Below are 14305 nucleotides of genomic sequence, written 5' to 3'. Positions count from 1 at the left end.
TTAACCACTCCAGTATTAAACGGTGCAATTCATTTTTAAGCTTATTGGGCCTAGTTTTGGGCTTCATGGGCCTTTTGACTTTTGATTGTTTTTGAACTTAGTGAAATCAATTGGTTTGGTGGGCGTAAGGTTCTCTTTACTTGGGCTTTACATAGATGACCACCTTTCTCATATATTTGGTAGTACAGGAGTTTATATTATTTGGTCTTGTATTATAGGCCTTAGTATAAGACTTTTTGAGTTTTAAGCTTATTGAGCCTAGTTTTGGGCTTCATGGGCCTTTTGACTTTTGACTGCTTCTGAGCTTAGTGAGCCCAATTGGTTTGGTGGGCGTAAGGTTCTCTTTACTTGGGCTTTACATAGATGACCACCTTTCTCATATATTTGGTAGTACAGGAGTTTATATTGTTTGATCTTGTATTATGAACCTTAGTATAAGACTTTTTGGGTTTTAAGCTTATTGGGCTTAATTTTGGGCTTCATGGGCCTTTGGGCTTTGCTTTGCTTCTGAGCTTAGTGAGCCCAATGGATTTGGTGGGCCTAGAGTTCTCTTTACTTGGGCTTTACATGGATGACCACCTTTCTCATATATTTGGTAGTATAGGAGTTTATATTGTTTAGTCTTGTATTATGGACCTTAGTATAAGACTTTTTGGGTTTAGGGTTTAGGGTTTATAATAGAAAGTTTTGTTTGGTATTATTTTCTAATTAGAATTAGAAATTTACGTATATAATTAATGTAAACCTCTAATTCTAATATAAAAGCATTATCAATTGAAAAACTATACTTAAATTTTAAATGTAATTTAGTATAATGAAAAAAAAAATTATTTTGCTTAAAAAAAGGTCTTATGAAAAATATATAGTTAGAACGACCCGTTCCGAATTCAGAACGGGCCATTCTGTTTTAATTAATCATGTCTTATTTTTGAATTTAGAATGGGCCGTTCTGATTTCGGAACGGGCCGTTCTGATTGCGGAACGGGCCGTTCTGATTCATTTTTCATGCGTTTTTTTTTATCTGGAACGACCTGTTCTGGTTCATTATTCATGTGTTATTGTTTCATCTGGAACGGCTCGTTCCGAACATGAGTAGCAGTTCCTCCAGTTCTTCGTAACACGTGTTTTTTTTAGTAATTAGAAAAATATATTTCAGTAGAAAATTCGAAAATTTTTATCCTATGTGATAGTATTATATAAGTTATTAATTTAGATGAATCTTATGGTCAAAACTAATGGTTTACCATGCACCACTTGTTAAAGTAGTGTATAAGAGATGCCACCTTTAAATAAACTGGGGACTATTATTTAAAAAGATATAATTAATGATGGTTAAATAGTAAATATTAAAATTCTTAAAAAATACAACTTTTGACAAAATTAACACATATCATCCTTTATGTGGTCCTAGTCACATAGGGTATTGGTACCCTCTAAAATAAACTTGAATTTTCCGGTATTAAACGGTGCAATTCATTTTTAAAGAATGAAGAGTCTAGTAAACCTTCAATAATCTTATGCCACACTTGCATAGCAAAATGACAGTATGAAGAACCGATTCACAAGCATTTTGACACATTGGACACAATGCTAATTAATTCTAACTTAAACAATCCTGGTGGAGAGGGGTTTAGGATTTAAGTTCACCTTCAGTGTTGTTGCCCTAATAATTTTTACAGATAAGAAAATGTTTATTTTAAAAAAGTTAGTGTAATTAATTATGTACACCTAATATGTCATTGATTTGAGTGAAACTGTATTCAAATCCTTTAAATAAGATATTACATTCAAATTTTGTGGATAAAAAAAAACATGGTTAAGGATATGGTTCCACCAAAGACAATCAATCACATTATGCAACAACGTTTAATCATCATCGAAGTTAATGGATGTTTTATATTAATACTATAGTAATTTTAGAAAAATAAATTCTCCCAATCAACCTCTATATATTAAATATGATTGATTATCTTATTATTTTTAAGAGTTACTTTTCAATGAGAACATTTTTAGAGATTCTGTTTACTTTTTCATTTATTCCATTTTTTATTAGATTTATTTATGAGTTAAATTTTAATATTTTAAAATAAATTTAAAAAAATTAAAAATCATCTTTTATCACAATAAAAATTATTTATCTTAAATTTAAAATATAATGTATTTATTTTAAAAAAATATATTTATATAAATTTTAAATATAGTTTATATATTTAAATATAATATTTTTTAAATATTTAATTTATTAAAAAAATTAATAATATAATAATAATTTAGTCTGTAAAATATACGTACTAAAATATTAATAAATTATATATAAAAACTATTAGATGACAGATTATTTATAATTTTGTTTGAACAAAATAACGTATCATTAGATTAGTTTAGAAAATAAAATAAGAATGAATAATTTAGCATAACATTTAGGTGAGGATACATCATACATTAGATCAATTTTTACGGTTAATTTTTGGACCTATCCGTTTGGTCAAGATGATTTATCGCAAAATGAAATAGATAGGAGTTAATTTCTAGGTATTTAAAAAATATATATATATATATATATATATATATATATATATATATATATATATATATATATATATATATCATTGTTTGAAGGTAGTGATTTGAGTGAATTTTAAAAAATAAAATTGAGAGAATCTAAAAAAAAAGCTGTCTTAACATAAGATCATTTGTATGAAAATCAGAAGAAAAAAAAAGTCATTTAATCATCCCTCATTCAATTTGATCATATTTACAAAAAAAAAAAACTTATCATATTTGATTATGTATATACATAATCAAATATAATCGTTAGTCGATCGTAATAATATACAATCATCACATTCATAATTGAATATTTAATCAATTTTATACTATTTTTATTTATTTATTTTAAATAAATAATTTAAAATATAATTAAAAATAATTATTATAAAAATAAATAAATAAATTGAATAATTTATTTTTATATATAACATGTTATTTCAAAATACTAATTTTTCTCTATTTTTCATTTAATTTCACTCTATATATCAATCAATTACAAATTTTTCTCTTCCAGTTTTGCCTCCTCTTCCAAGCAAATAGTTAAGAAAATTTTAGGGAAGTGCATATTGGGGCTAAGAGACAAATAAACAATGGAGAAGGAAAAAAATTGATTTATTTTTATCTAGAAATTATAACAATGACAATAAAATTTGAACTTAACACATATTACATACTACACCAATAATTTACCATTAAGCCAAACTTAGTGATTACAAGAGAATTATGTTAATACAATTTTTTTTTTAATACAGGAGGGCAATAGGAAATGCTCAACGGCTTGTTACTTTAAGGCATGTTTCACATCAATACAAAACTATTGGGTTTGAGAGTTTAAAATCAAGGAGCACTTCAATGGATAGTGAGTAAATTAGATAAGTGAATTTGACACTATAACATAATATAAAATCTTAAGGCATTAAATAGGTAGATCTTTCTTACTCATATACTACGTATAACTTTAACTAATATGGAACTCATTTCATACTTGAGGGGGAGTGTTGAGTTCAAGTGTGAAATGAGTCCCATGTCGATTAGAATTGGACATGTTGAGTAGTATAAAAATGAAAAAGATCCACCTATCTAATATCTTAAGGTTTTAGGTTATGTTACGACTTACTCATTATCTATTGTACGGAGTGCTTTCTGTATAAAAAATTTTCATCAAAAAAATACTTTGATTCTCACTTGAAAAGGAGGGAGAATGAATTAATTTACAATTATATTCTTATAATAGATATATAAAAATATTTGGTTTGGTTATGAGTTTTATGCATGTGTGAAAGAATATCTTTTGAAAGAAGTTAGTCTATTATATAGATTTTTGTACCTCATGAAACTAATCTCTAACTTTTAATGAGATATATTTTGAATTCAAAAGAGAAATAAAATTAAGCTCAAGTGTTATGTAAAGAATAATCCAGTCACCACAATACAATATTTTTCCTCCCATCCAAAATCTGCTAGCACTGGAGGCAAGGTAATAAAAATGAGAAGGAAGAGAATTTTGGCTCCCTCTAAATCTTGAACCAACAAATTAATTTTATAAGAACACTTCCCTCCCCTTCTCTTTTCGCTTCCATCTTTAGTTTCGTTCTATATCATTATTTCTGAAATCAAATATGAAACGGATATTTTTGTGTAGTCTAGTCTTTTATAATTAATCAAGGCACCCTTAAAAATTATCCCAAGATAATGATAAAATATGTAAAATTTTGTAAAAGAGAGCAACTACAACTGACATGAGTCAAATAGCCTTGTTACTGTTCACCTTTTTGCAATGACATTTGCTTATGCTGTGACTCGTTCTTTTCTAAGGTGTGCTTTGATCTTGATGGTAAATCTAGAGGTGTTAAGTTTGACTTGATAAAAAGCTTATGATAGCAAGAAGTGTGTCATGAATCCTCTACGGAAAGACACTAGTTTACTTTGGAATTTCAACACTTTTCCCTCCCTTTTAATTTTCATCTAGCTTTGGGGCATGCATATCTTTCATATATATGCAAACATCCTGTGTTTAGCCTCAAAGTGTATTTATTTATTTATTTAGAGGAATTATGGTCTTACTGTTTTTGTAGGGAGCTGCAAGCTGTTTCCCCATCTTGCTTCTGCAAAGGGGAGGATGTTTTAAGATTTCCTATAATATCTGGGTGTCACGTGTTGAGATAATCACTTAAATTTATGCCAAACATAATTAGTTAAGTTAACATAGGTAAAAAGTAGTGGTTCCGAAAAATAAAAAATAAATATTTTTTTGATAATAGTCAAAATTATTTTTTTATTTTATAACAAAAATGTATTTAAGTATTTTATTTTTGCAACATGTTGTTTGGAATTGTGCCGAGACAGCGACAATCCTTTATTTCTCTGCTCAATGATAGTATCTTGTGTTAGGAATTATGTGCAGTTGGGTAGATAGCAACGTGGGTTTGTCCCTGACCCTGGTTGTATTGCTCTTGAGAAGTTCTTCCCGTGATTTGTTTCTTAGACAACACTCTTCAAATATGTTTATTTATTTTTTTACCTTAACTTTTGTTTGACTTGGAGAGAACGTAATGAAAAAGGAAAATGATTTATCCTCTAATTGTCCGAAATATCATCTTACTTATTAAATTTTTGAAAAGCCAAACATGTTAATAGACAAATATAAACTTTTTGAACATTTGAAAAAAAATTCGACCAATTTTTTCAAAGTATACAGCACTGGTCAATGAAAAAATGTCTGCAAAAAATCAGTTGTACAACTAATTTCGATCTTATCAACCAATGGATATTTTTTAAATTGGTTAACCGATTTAGTATACTAGACAATTGAATGTTTAACCAATTAGGTACGTAATAATACGACCTCTTAATCTCTTAATCTCTCGTCATGAAGCATCATTTTTTACTTTAGTTGTTCATCTCATCTCTCTCTCTAACGGACACACAGATTGCACAAGCACACACTACTCTAGTTCTTTGATTTCATTGGAACTCTTTTGTTTGTTCACATATTTTTCTACTTTCATTTACTTTACCTCCTTTTTATTTCTGTAATTGTTGTTACACACTATTTCCTTATCTTTAAAGTACAAGTTACAAAACCTATAAAATGTTACAATCACTTTGATGGGGGAGAAAGGAAGGGTCATGGTTGATGGCCTTGAAATTGTTTAATATAATTTGAATAGAAAGAAAGTGTTAGGTTAACTTAATATTACTAATTTTTTAAATTTTTTAATTATTAAAAAAATATTGAACATTGAATATGACTAGAAAATTTGTTTTAACTTGACTTGACTCGTTACCGAAACAACATTCGACTTCCTCAAATTGAATGTCTTTTTCAGACAAATTTGGGTTCAAAATTAAATAGTGCGAGTTTATTCAAATTGAGGTTTTTGGATCTAAAATCGTTGAATGCCCGACCCTATATAATATACCAAATCAGTTGTGTGATAATTATTTAAAAATGATGATCATATATTTATAAAAAAAGGCCATCGCTTTGAATGTCTAGGAACTAATGTCATATTGTGACTTGGTATTACTTTTTTGCACCAGTGGGGGAGGATCTGTTTGGTTGAAACGAGATGAGAGGGGAGAGATTTTAATGGAGAAAAATAAATATTTTTTTTTATTATAGGGGAAGAAGATAAGTTATAAAAATGAATTTACCTTTGTATCTTATAATTTTAAGTTTTAAGATATAAATAAATATACTTTAAATATTATATTAAAAATATTTTTAAATCTTTCATCTCCTTCAAATTCTCTTAATATTAGAAGGAAGCTAAAATTAGATGAGAAAAATTGTGCTTCCTTAGTTTCTTTCATTCTTCTCTCCTAATAAAAATTAAGTCAAACAGTTTACAAAACCCTTCTACTTTCTTTCATTTTCCTTCAATCAAGCATTATGTTAAACAAGTGTTTTTTTTTTGTTAAAATAATTTTTGAATTTTTATAATTTTACGTATTTTACCTTTTAGTCCCTGTAATTTAAAATAGATATTTTTAATTTTTATACTTATTTTTTTTAATTCTTTTTAGTTCTTATGGTTTGATATAGATATTTATAATCACTATACTTGCAAGTTTTAATTTTTTTTAGTTCATATCATTAATTTCTCTTGTAACGTTATTTTTTGTGTTGACATAGTAGAGATTTTTTATTTTATGAAAATAAAAAAAAAGTGTCTTAATAATGAACGTTACAAATGAGGATAAAAAATACAAAATATCAAAAGACTTAATTTAGAATAATTTTAGTAAAATAAAATTCAATATCAAACACACAAAATTAAATTAATATATTTGTCACATCAATACAAAAGGGACAATACGTAACAAAAAACTTAATAGTAGAGATTATAAAATGATTTAAAACTTGTATGTATAAAATCTAAATATTTATTTTAAATTATAAAGTCGAAAAAGGATTGAAAAATATAATTATATAGACTAAAGAAGCTTATTTTAAATTATAAAACTAAAAGATAAAATAAATAAAATTTTAAATAAATATTTTAACCTTTTTTTTATGATTCTAGGCATAGAATTAAAAAGGAAATGAATGAAACAAAGGTCATAAACTATATAGCATGGGAAATAAAAAGTGTTGGTGACATTCACAATAGTAATCACAATATAATAGTGATAGTTAGTTTTTTAATATAATTACATTTTTAATTAAACAATACTTAATTCTCATCATCAACATAAAAATTATTTTAATTTGATATGATTACTGCAATAGAATAAACTTTTAGTGACATTTAATATGATTTTTATCAGTAATTAATTTTGTATGTTGGTAAAGACCCTTATAATGGTCAAAAAAATTAATTTTTTATTCTAGTTATTTTGTTACCAACTTAGAATAGTAGGTTATAGGTCTGACTCAACCTTACAAAATAAATTTGTAATAGGAGAGTTATTATCCATTTATATACTATTTAATTATCTTATTTATAGTCGATGTGAAACTTAAGTTTTGTCTAATAAATAATTGTTGCTAATAATAAATTTTAGTGTGATAAAAATACATTTTAGTGGTCATTATATATTAGTCATTAATATTTTTATTAAATAATTAATAAAATAGAAATAATTAATTTATTGTTATTAAATAATTATCGATAATATTAAATTTTTTTGTAGTAGATACTTATAACATTTATAGATTTTATAATGCTTATTTTTATTTATTTATTTATATGATAGAGTGATATTATTTATTTTTCTTTTTTATCTTTACAATCCCAATTTAATGATAAATAAGACTAATTTAGGAGACGAAAGAATGAAAAAAAATGGATTTTGTATTTTCATTACTTGTGCTAAAAAAAATTCTTTTATCTATTTTACATTTTTAATTAAGAAAGTAAAAAAATATATAGAGAAAAATACTCCTTTCTTACAAAATGGTTGTAGTTTTAATATTTAGAAAAAAAATAAATAACTAATTTTCTTAATTTTTAATGTAATATTAATTTTTTAAAATGTATCCCTGCATAAAGTACAAAAATTTTAGTTATTAAAGTGATGTATTTATTGAGAGTAAAATTATTTTAATAAAACCATATAAAAAAGATAATATATTTATTGTTACTCTTAGTATATGTATAAATAGTTTAAACTATAATTATTTTAAGACGAAAAGATTACAAACAATTCTAAAATATATCAAAAGAAAAAAAAATCAAAGGAAATTGAAAGAGAGGAATTGAAACCCTTGTTACAAAAGTTCGTACAACCAATAATGAGTGCGTAAGTGTGAGCTTTTAGACAAAGGATTACACCGATTCACATAGTATTCTCTTCAAATTTATTGCAAGAGACCAAGTTTTTTTTTAAGAAATCAAATTCCTAATCACCTCATTAAAAGCTAAGAAAATTTAGTTTAATTAATAAGAAACAAACGTATATCTCATTAAAAATGTGTGTTCGATTTTTAGTAATATGAAAATTTTATATTGGTGAATAATTTATAAATATCTTGATAAAATTTCATAGAACTTTCAGACCTATCATAATCTTAATGAACTTTCAGAATTTGATGAGTTACCTAAACTTTAAAGCAAAAGAAAAAAAAAATCAACCTCATTAAAACACCATACACAAAATTGGAAACATAGGTAGGCACACCTATGTTGAGTGGCATGAATTTATTTATTTCTTTATTGTCCCAGACTCCGTGGAGTACCTACAATTATGTTATAATAATGAAATTAATAAACATTTATGGAAAAGTTTGACCTCCCAAATCCTGTGTTAGTCATTTGAAATCGGGATTTTAAAGGGGGAAAAATATATGATTAGTTGGACGAAGGTAAAACAAAGTTTGATATTAAAATTACGTTTGAGTAAAAGTGAAAAGTTGTAACTTGTTTTGAGATGAAAATTTTATACTAACTTTTACAATAAAATGTAGTTTAAAAAAAAAATTATAAATATGATATTTTTACTTTAAGCTCATTTAAAATAACATTGCCTATTCTTTTCAAAATTAAGATTTGAATTAAAGGCAAATACACTTTGAAGATCCATGATGAAACCCACCTGAGCTGCTTCATAATTCAAATACACTTTGGCTGCTTTCTAGTTTCTAGTAGCAGATTTTGTACTGCATATATATATGACCTATGTGCTAAAAGACACTACTACTCATGTTTAATTTATCTACTTAATATTTAAAGAAGGAAACGAATGTCGATAGTTGTGAGATAGCTACATTAATGTATTAGAACCCAGAAGCACTTGAATCAAATATTTATATATATAAAAAAGATAATATACTTCATATTTGTATTTTTTATATGCATAAAAATTATAATAATGATAACAAAATTTGGACAGATCATGTATAAGTTGTACAAGAATTTATATAATTAAAATGAAAATTTAAAAGCATAATAAAATATATGATATATGACATGTATAAGTTGTTATATTCATTTAATGTCTAATGTTTATTTGACTTGTGGAAACAGGCTTGGTTAATGAACATTTATTATACCTATAAAATGGGATCGTTGATATGTAAAGAACCATACCCATAAAAATAAAGTGCATTAATTTTGAAAAGAAAATTGAGATAATAAGAGAATTGCCCTATTTGCACGGGGTTGAGAATTTGGAACCTATAAAACACATTAACAGAATGGGTTATTCAATATCCTTTACGTGACAACGGACCAAGCTAAGACTACTAGACTAGGAGTCTAGGAGTGTTTATTTTCTTTGGAGTCTTAACTATAATTTTTGGATTCTTAAAATCCTCATTTTTTTTTTCATTTATTTTAGAGTAGTTTTAACGGGAGTATCTTAAGTTAGGGTTTCAGTTCAAGACACTTCTTTATAGATTAGCACCAGTAAAGTTGTGTGAATTAGCACACTTACTATGCAACTACATCTTAAGATATTTGGAATTCAAAACTCAGTGAAAGATCCCCACTAACATTAACTATTTATGTCTAAAGGTTATATTTTTTTTATCTTTTTTATTTTTCCTCCATTAAATAAAAGAAAATACAAATTTATTTATATTTTTTTCTATCTTATCAAGGTTTTGAGAACAAAGGAAAATAAAAGAAAATCATATCAAAGGAAGGGAGTAATTAAAAAAGTGAGACGAGTTTTTAGGCTGTCTAAGCTAAAATATACTCTTATTCTTTTATTTTATTATAAACTTTGTTTTATTCTTTTATCTTTTAAATTATTTTAGTTAATTAGTTTTTATATTTAAGTTAATATTTTTTTAAAAAATAATGATTACTTTTTATTTGAGGTGCAATTTTGAACTCTATTTGCACTTATTCAAATTGTGAACACTTATATATGAAACTCAATTAATTTGTAAATAAAAAGAGTTGTAAACATTCTAAAAGTCGCATGAAAATTGAGTTTCCATATAACTGGAAAATTGATAAATACGAGGTTTACTTACATTTTGTCCTTTAATTTTATAAATTTTAATCTCTATAATTAAAAATATTTTATTTTAGCTTATGTACATATTATTTTTTTTAGTTTTAATAGTTTAATAAATTTTACTTTTTAATCTTTATAATAATAGATGACAAAAACTAAAATGACTTAAAAATGATATGCATAAGAATTAAAGTATAATTTTTTACACCTTCTACTCCAAATTATTTTAATAAAATATATTAAAAAATAACGCATGCTAAAAATAGAGACACACAACATTATTTTTAGTTAATAAAACTTACAAATAAAATAGGACATCTTAAAATTTATATAAACAAAAAATTTTAAACATATAAATTATACTTTTTATTTATGATATATAATTTATATTACAACATAAAATTATTTTAATTATTGATAATTTATTTGAAAAATATTAAAATTTAATTTATAAATAAAATTTGAAATAAATAAGATGTTAAAAGAATCTGTAAAGGTTCTCTGATAAAAAATATAAATAAATAAAAAAACGTTTAAAACATTTTCATTAAAAAATTCTTAAAATGAATAAAATTTTATATCAACAAGTTCTATATCTAAAAGTGGATATCCACAAATCAACAAATTTAATTGGTCAAGAAAGATGAATAAGATTTAATATTGATAAAATTTAAATAGTTAAATAAAGTGTATGAGTCATAAAACTTTAATAAAAAATTCAATTAAGATGTATGAAAAAAATTCAATCCTATTTAAATAGACTCTTAAAGAATGTTACCACTAATATATGAAGATAATATATTCAATTTATTTTAAATAATAGCTCTACATACTATATTTACAAGCATACCGCAAAGAAAAAACAATTAAAAAAGCTTTTCAGCACAACAAAGAAAGGTCACCCGCTTTAAAGAAGGCCAATGGCACATGACAAAGGATCTACTAAAGGAAAATAATAATAATAATAATAATAATAATAATAATAATAATAATAATAATAATAATAATAATAATAATAATAATAATAATAATAATAATAATAATAATAATAATAATAATAATAATCCTGTACCAACCAAACAGAAATCTGGCAGGAAGATAAATTGGAACATGTGTTCCTCGAATAAGAACAAAACCCATTTATATTAATTTGACTTTATTATTATTGTTGTGGTGGTAGTTGTTTTTTTTTATTACAAAAATTAATTACTCATGATAAAATTGACAAATACTTTATACACATAAGAAAATAAGTTAAAATAAAATATTTTAAATAAATATAAATAATTAGTGAATTATGTTAATTGAAATTTTCAAACTCATTTTCTCTTTTGTCACTCTAGCATTATATTTCTCCCTCCACACCCGTTAAACTACCATATATAATTCCTAATTAAAATCAAATGTAGTATACTAAAATATTAATCAAAATAAAATAGAAAGTGTAACACCCCAATTTCCTTAAAAGGATATTTTTATTAGTAATGGCATTTTCGTAATTATTGATGGCATTTTCGTAATTTTATAAAGGTATTAGGGGCATTTGAGTAACTCGGAACGGGCTGTTCCGAAAGTGGAACGGGCCGTTCTGAGCATTTAAAATAAGCTAAAATTTTAGGTTGGGAACAGGCCCAGAACGGGCCGTTCCAACAAGGAGAACGGGCCGTTCCGGAGGGAGAACGGGCCGTTCTGCTGGGTTTGAGAACGGGCCGTTCTGGTTTCAGAACGGGCCGTTCTGCTTTTTGAGAACGGGCCGTTCCGAAATCAGTACGGGCCGTTCCAGTTGAGAAATTTGCCCACGTTTGAAGGATCCGGAACGGGCCGTTCCGAAATCAGTACGGCCGTTCCGGTTGCGCCAGGAGGCCTATAAATAGGGGCAGGGGGGTGAAAATTTTATATTCAGTAAGAAAGTGAAATCTTAGAGAGAGAAAGAGGAGAGAGAGAGAGAGAGAGAGAGAAAGAAAGAGAGAAAGAGAGGGAAGAAAGAGAGAATCCAGAGGAGGCCCTGCCCAAGTTCCAGCTCCTGCTTATCCAGGTAAGGGGGGGAGTGAGAACCTCGCTCAGGGGTGTGGGGATAATTGTTGGATAGTTGTTTGTCGGATTGGCCCCCAATCCTTTGTCGTTATTCTGTTTAATTTCTATTTATTCTACTTTGCTTTTTGTTGAAGGTGCCGTTGTTCTGTCTAAATTTCTATTTACTCTACTTTGCTTTTTGTTAAAGGTGTCGTTGTTCTGTCCGATTTTCTATTTATTCTACTTTGTTTTTGTTGAAAGTGTCGTTGTTCTGTCTGATTTTCTATTTACTCTACCTTTTTCTTTGTTGAAGTAATAAATGAATATGACATTAATGTTAATAATACATGAGGTTTAATATGAATAAGAATGCTCTCTGAATCTCTGTGAATACCTATGCGGACCTTATGAGGAGTATTGATGACATGACCATGTGAAATATGGACAAATGACATGAGACCTAAGAATGGACTATTGAGACAAACTATGATTATGAGACTATGACAAATGAGGACATGATGTACTAAATGAAATTATGTAACAAGTTAAATATTGAGTCAATGAGATTATGATGGTATGACATGCATCATACGCATATATTATTCCAGGTGTGCCGCTGAGGCCGCATACCAGTGATGTAACTTGATAACGAGGTGTACCTTGGGGTCACCAGTGATGTAACTTGCTAACGAGGTGTACCTTTGGGTCACCAGCGATGTAACTTGCTAACCAGGTGTACCTTCGGGTCACCAGTGATGTAACCAGGTGTACCTTTGGGTCACCAGTGATGTAACCAGGTGTGCCTTAGGGTCACCAGTGATGATATGTGAAACTTCCTTATGGCGCCACATGCATGCATTTATAAGTCAAGATCATGACATCATTGCATGATAAATGAATATATATGTGATATTGATGATGTATGTGTATTATTTATAAGTGACTTATATTGGTTGTGTGTGTGGGTGCTATCTAACCTTTATTTCTGCATCTGAAACTGAGTGAGATGTTTCTCACTCCCTTGTTGTTTTTGTATATGTTTTAAATTATGTTGCAGATGATCAGCATCATGAGGATGTTGGTAATGAGGCTTAAAGGCTTCAATTGGGCATGCTCTGATAGGATGTGACATCGGGGCATAGTTATTTTTAGTTTAATATGTTATTGTTTTAATAACTTTAGTTTCTCTTCTTTGTAATTTCTAACGAAGAGATAACGTAGATAATTCAAGGAAAATGTATGTTAAGAAATTGTAATTTGAACGTTCTTGATAAAAGACCAGAATGAATATCCTTGTTATATTTTATTACATGATTTAGAAAATATAAATTGATTCCTAACTAGGAGGCACTGCCACCTTTACTGGAGTTAATTTATATTTCCTTTATTATTATTTGTATATATATATGATTTCTTGTTTTACACTAAATTGTATTGAAAATCTTAACTTCTTTTCTTTTATAATTTCTACACTGGAGTTATGATTTATGAGTTACGAATGTGAATCTTCTACCTTGTGATATTTGAAATATTTGTCAACTATGAAAGATTTTATTTACCCAAAAAGAAGAAAAGAAATATTTTATTGTTACATTTGTTGTATATTAATAATGGGGTAGAGGGTGTCACATTTAGTGGTATCAGAGCAGGTCGATCTAATCGACCGTGAGTTATGAGTTTACTATGCTTACTTGATTTATTATGTTTATTTGGTACATGAATGATGGACTAAACTGATTGTTAAACTTGTTATGCTAGTATGATGATTGATTATGTTTATTGATTGTATTATTTTCTTAGACTATGGCTGGTAGAAATGATCGTGCGATTG

Source organism: Cajanus cajan, chromosome 1 (assembly GCF_000230855.2).
Source record: "Cajanus cajan strain Asha chromosome 1, NIPB_CcT2T_4, whole genome shotgun sequence".
NCBI classification, from domain to species: Eukaryota; Viridiplantae; Streptophyta; class Magnoliopsida; order Fabales; family Fabaceae; genus Cajanus; species Cajanus cajan.
This window is presented reverse-complemented; position numbering follows the sequence as displayed.